We start from the raw sequence: 6,554 nt of genomic DNA, 5'->3' as shown, positions 1-6,554 counted from the left end.
CTCGCACCCGCTGCCGGCACTGAGCCATCGGGACTGGTGCCGGCAGCAGGTGTGAGTGCCGGGCGGGACTGTGGTGTGCAGGAGCAAAGGATTTTCAGTAACCACCAGAGGCTTGCCCCAATGACAGTGACTGGCGCCCCGCCTTGGTCTGTTTTCCCCGCTCACCTTCTCCACCATCCTGCTACAGACGATGCCTGCCATGTTCCACACTCTGCCACCTGCCATGTTCTGTGCGAGCCCCCTGGTGGTCAGCGCACGTCATAGCAATTGGTTGTTCGGTTGTTTCGCTGTTCGGTCTATTTGCATATTAGGGTTTTATATATATAGATTATTTATTTATTTTATATATTTATTTTATATTTACATTGTTTCTGTTTTAGTTAGTGAGCTCCTGAAGAGTAAGGCTAATACAGTATCATGTTCATTGTCATTATTTTCTACAGTATGTTACACCAACCAACACTCAAATATTTATTAAAACGATTGGAAATCATTTCACTTACTCAATGCCTATTATGTATGTACCAGAGAATGAGCAATGAACAATATAAAAACCCCTGCCCTGAGAGCTTTCACTCTAGTGGGGGGAAGACAGGTGACAACATAAATACCTGAAATGTCAGGTCTGTCAGCTGGTAACAAGTGCTATGGAGAAAAATGAAGGAGGGCAGTGGGACAGACAGAGTATTATTGCAGATGAGAGTGTTTCAGTTTTATATGGGGCGGTCAGGAAAGGCTCAAGACAAAGGGGTTAGAGTTAGACTAAAGAATTTGGGTAAAGCCCTGACCGGGTAGCTCAGTTGGTTAGAGCATCATCCAGATATGCCAAGGTTTCAGGTTCCATCCCCAGTCAGGGCACATACAAGAAAGCAACCAATGAATGCATAAATAAGTGGGACAAATAATCAATGGTTCTCTCTCTCTCTCTCTCTCTCTCTCAAATCAATAAAAATAAAATTTAAAAGAAAAGAATTTGGGTAAAGACTATTAGAAGTGAGAAGGTGCCCTAGCCGGTTTGGCTCAGTGGGTAGAGTGTCGACCTGCGGACCAAAGGGTCCCAGGTTCGATTCCGGTCAAGGGCACATGCCCAGGTTGCGGGCTCAATCCCCAGTGGGGAGCATGCAGGAGGCAGCCAATCAATGATTCTCTCTCATCATTGATGTTTCTATCTCTCTTCCTTCCTCTCTGAAATTAATAAAAATATATTTTTTAAAAAGTGAAAAGGCACGCCTTGTGTGTATGTAGAAGAAGGATTAATAAGCATAAATGCTCTGAGGCTGGTGGGCGCCTGGAGTGTGCACGGAACAGCAAGGAGGCCAGTGTGGTGGACAGAGTGAGCATCAGGAGAGTGAGAACAGGCTCAGTCGGTGGGACCTTCTAGGCCAGTGATGGCGAACCTATGACACGCGTGTCAGAGGTGACACGCGAACTCATTTTTTTGGTTGATTTTTCTTTGTTAAATGGCATTTAAATATATAAAATAAATATCAAAAATATAAATCTTTGTTTTACTATGGTTGCAAATATCAAAAAATTTCTATATGTGACACGGCACCAGAGTTAAGTTAGGGTTTTTCAAAACACTGACACGCCGAGCTCAAAAGGTTCACCATCACTGGTCTAGGCCTTGGTAAGAACCTTGATTTTGACTCTGACTCAGATAATGGCTTTGAGTGAAGGTGTGACTTTGCTTACACTGAGAAGGGTTCAGCTGGATTTTGAGTTAGGCTAATTGGGAACAAGAGTGGAGACAGGGAGAACAGCTGAGAGGTGAATGTAAGAATCTAAGTAACAGATGATGGTGACTTGGGCCAGGACACTAGCAATGGGATCAGTAAGCAGTGGTCAGATTCTCCATATATTTTCAACAAGATGTATGGGGAGTGAGAGAAAGAGAGGCATCAAAGATGGCTCCAAGGTATTTGGAGTAAGTGGAAGGATGAAGTTACTCTTCCTGAGACTGCGAACCAGCAGCTCTGCTGTGGTCATACTAAGTTTGAGATGCCTATTAGATATCCAAGTGGAAATGCAAGTCGACTATTAGATATGAACTCTGGAGTTTAGGAGAAAGATCCAGGTTGGAGAAATAAATGAGGGAGTTTTCAACCTACTGGTGGCATCTAAAACATTGAGACTGCCTAGGCTCACAGGTGAATGACTGCAGACAGAGAGCCTTGGGCTGCTCCAAAGTTAAGGTGTTGGGGAGATGAAGAAATAGCAAAGGCCAGTGCTAGACACTCCAAGAAGGTGTTTCAAGGAGAATGGCATGATCCGCCAGGTAAAATGTTGCCAGGAAGTCAAGTAGGAAGATAAGAGGAGGACTGAGAACTGGCCCTTGGATTTCTCAATAGAGTTCAACAGGGACTTGACAAGAACTTAGAGGGAAGCCAGCTTGGAATAGGTTCAAGAAACAGTTGAGCCCTAACTGGTTTGGCTCAGTGGATAGAGCGTTGGCCTGAGGACTAAAGAGTCCCCGGTTCAATTCTGGTCAGGGGCACATGCCTGGGTTGTGGGCTCGATCCCCAGTAGTGGGCGTGCAGGAGGCAGCTGATCAATGATTTTCTCTCATCAATGATGTTTCTCTCTCCCTCTCCCTTCCTCTCTGAAATCAATAAAAATAAAATAAAACACAAAACAGTTGGAGGAAAGGAATTGGAGACTCTGGTAGGGAGGAAATGAGATGAGTAATGGGGAGGTAGTTAGAGGAGGAGAGGAGTCAAGAGGGTTAAAAATGTCCCCCCTCCCCCAAGAATGGAGAAGTAGCCCGTTTGAGGGTGATGGCAGTGATCAAGTATAGGGTCAATTTGATGTTTTAGGGAAGGCAAGGGAAAATTGCTGGAATAAAGTATTGTGGTGCGACATGAAGAGAGGAGGAGGGGCTGGCTCTAGGTAAGAGCTGCGAAGTCATTGTATCCAGGGGGACAGGAGAGACCTGGACAGCAGAGTGGGCGGCTGCAGATGCTGGTGGAAGAGGAATTGTGTGGGAGGAAATTAACTATCTAGTGGGAAAAAAGATGATGTGTTTCCATTTTTTCAAACTTCCTAAGATATGCATCGCACCATTTCAGAAGATATTAAAAGAAACAATTCCTGCTGACATTATGAGCTCCTGTAAGTAAATGGCAGAGCAGTTTTAAAGCCTCCTTTATAGGTTTACTCTAGGGTCAGAAGTGACCTCTAGTGGTTCATTTAGGCCATTAATTTTTTTCTTTTCTTGCTCTTGATGGAAGTACAAAATAGCACTGTCTGTATAATTTTGCATTATTTTTATTATTATTTTAAATTTTTTTATTGATTTCAGAGTGGAAGGTAGAGGGAGAGAGATAGAAACATCAATGATGAAAGAGAATCATCCATCGGCTGCCTCCTGCACGCCCCACACTGGGCCAAGCCCGCAACCTGGGCATGTGCCCTTGACTGGAATTGAACCTGGGACCCTTCAGAACAGAGGCCGACGCTCTATCCACTGAGCCAAACTGGCCAGGGCATACTGCCAATATTTATGTTCATTCTGTTTTGTTTTTTTTAAATCCTCTTTGAGGATATGTTTATTGACTTTAGAGAGAGAGGAAGGGAGAGAGAGAGAGAGAGACAGAGAAACATCGATCATTTGCCTCCCATTCTCACCTGCCTGACCTGGGATCAAACTCAAAACCTAGGTATGTGCCCTGACCGGGAATGGAACCCACAACCTTTTGGTGTACGGGATGACACTTCAACCAACTGAACCATCCTGTCATTATGCTTCTTTAAAAAAACAACAACATATTTTTATTGATTTCAAAGAGGAAGGGAGAGGGAGAGATAGAAACATCAATGATGCGAGATAATCATTGGTCAGCTGCCTCCTGCACGCCGCCTACTGGGGATTGAGTCTGCAACCCAGGCATGTGCCTTGACTGGGAATGGAACTGTGACCTTCTGGTTCATAGGTCCGAGGCTCAACCACTGAGCCACACCAGCGGAACAATTCTTTTTAAATATATATTTTTATTTATTTCAGAGAGGAAGGGAGAGGGAAAGAGAGATAGAAACATCAATGATGAGAGAGAACCAGTGATCGGCTGCCTTCTGCACGTTCTCCATTAGGGACTGAGCCCACAATCCCGGCACGTGCCCTTGACTGGAATTGAATCCAGGACCCTTCAGTCCGAAGGCCAATGCTCTAGCCACTGAGCCAAACTGGGTAGGGAAAAAAAATATTTTATTTATTTATTGATCTTTTAGAGTAGTGGTTCTCAACCTGTGGGATGAGACCCCTTTGGCGGTTGAACGACCCTTTCACAGGGGTCGCCTAAGACCATCCTGCATATCAGATATTTACATTACGATTCATAACAGTAGCAACATTACAGTTATGAAGTAGTAACGAAAATAATGTTATGGTTGAGTCACAACATGAGGAATTGTATTTAAAGGGCCAGAAAGTTGAGAACCACTGTTTTAGAGAGAGCAAGGAAGGTAAAGACAGATGAGGGAGAGAGAGAGAGAAACATTTGATTTGTTGCTGCACATATGTATGCATTCATTGGCTGATTCTTATCTGTGCCCTGACCAGGGATCAAACCTGCAACCTTGGAGTATCGGTTGACACATGCCCGATTGTTTTGTTTGATGCTCCAACCAACTGAGCTACCCAGCCAGAGCTCCTTCTGCTTCTTCAACAAATGGTTTTATTAAACCCAGAAGAAGGACAACAGGTGGGCCACTGTTGATCCAACAATCTTCTTGATGCTACATAGAGTACAAATTCCTCATATTTTTCATTCCTTGTTTCACCTGATTTTTGGTTGTCACTGGGTATCCTATATCGGGATAACCTGTCACCCTGGGTTAGTTAACTGGTTTCCTCATACCAGTCTTTACTCGTCTTCCAGATTGCTTTCACTGCCCTCTGTTATGCAATCTCACAACATCCTGTGCTTCTTTCTCCCTCATGCTATTTTCCTCAATGAAATAGTTCTGTAATGATTGTTTAATGTCTATTTTTTTTTTCCTGGTAAATCATGAGACTCATAAGAGCTGAGGCTGTGTCTGGCTTGTTCACCACCGACGCCTCAGCACTTAGCTCAGGGCCCAGCACATAATGGGTACTCAATAAATATTTACTGAATGAACAGACATTATACTGCAGGTGACTCTTGCCATGCCCCTATTAATATCTTTCAGACCCCACTGCATTTCATTAATGGCTTTCTATTTCTTGAATACAATTTGAAACTGCTTTAGGCACACCTGTAATAGATGTAACAATGTGTTGCAAAACGCTTCCAGCTACTCTTTCAATAGCTCAATGTGGGGCGCGGTTACGGTGTTTTGGCCAGGTTCAAGCCTCCGACTAATGAAAGGACAGGGTTCTCTCATTGCCACGTGCAAGTCCCAGCTGGAGGGCAGGGCCCTCCCAGCCCAATCATAACCCACGGCTGTGGCTGTAAGCTTGAACCTATGGTCCGAACACGTAGCCCCACGTGCCTTGTGATAGAGTTCGGGTGCATGTAGTTAAGTGAGGATGAAACTCACGAGAATGCTGTAAACAACTTGATCATGCCCCTACTTTGCCTCGTGGCATCTGCTATAAAATAAAGACACGGCTTGTGGGCGCTGTCTCCTCATCAGGGAGCAGCGTCCCACCGAGACCCAGCTTTCATTCTCATGTCTGTCTTTTCTCAATCCTTTCACCCCCCAACTCAGGGTCACTGAACCAGGCTGAGATGGCATGGCACATAAGGCGCCCTGGGGCTGAGTATGCCATGGCGGTGCTGGCTCCCCACAGCTCAATTTAAATTTCTAGCCAGCAAAGCAACTCTTTACAAAGAAGGCTGAATCCTTAGATATGGCCTGGACCTTTATCAGACAGTTTTTTTCTAAAACAGAACGAAGGGAAAGACAGTAAATTGCCAATACAGAGGGAAGTACTGTATAGTGTATATCGCTGATCCTAACCCACACAGACTCACTTATTCTCAGATTTAATAACATCCTGCCACCTCCGGGACTTAACTTGGCAACAATACCACTAACATGGTATAGGGTTTCAGAAGGCGTCACCCCCAGATATGCCTCTGTTTTAGGAGGGTTATTTTGAGCTAAGGTCAACTGAGACCCTGTGGGCTCAAGAGAAACTTCTGCCCACCACTCCCTTAACTTCCTAGAAGAATTTGGATTAGGGGTCTTGCTCATAATAAGATATTATCAGAGATGACCTTTTAAAAAAAACCACTATCTATATGGCAGGAAAAACAACGAATTAACGAACATCTGCTCTTCTTTTTGTCCTGCAATGACCCCTTGAAGCCTGCCGGAAGCCAGTCCATCCTTGCTGCTTGACACAGTCGCTGCAGGAAAGAAACATCTGCACAGCATATGTTTCAAGGGACCTGGCGTATATAGCATACTGTTCTTAATATGTTTGCTCCCCTTAGCGCTATGTGTTTTAACCAAGGTCACCTCTCCGAGAAAGGTTGTTTCCCCAGGTAGGGATTTTTCCCTGAAGTTAGGGAGGGGATAAAACCCCTTAACTAAGTGCCAGGCGGGTAGTTAATCACTTTAACTAC

The sequence above is a fragment of the Myotis brandtii genome, unplaced genomic scaffold (assembly GCF_000412655.1).
Source record: "Myotis brandtii unplaced genomic scaffold, ASM41265v1 scaffold423, whole genome shotgun sequence".
Classification (NCBI taxonomy): Eukaryota; Metazoa; Chordata; class Mammalia; order Chiroptera; family Vespertilionidae; genus Myotis; species Myotis brandtii.
The sequence above is the reverse complement of the archived record's forward strand: the minus strand, read 5'-3'. Positions refer to the sequence as shown.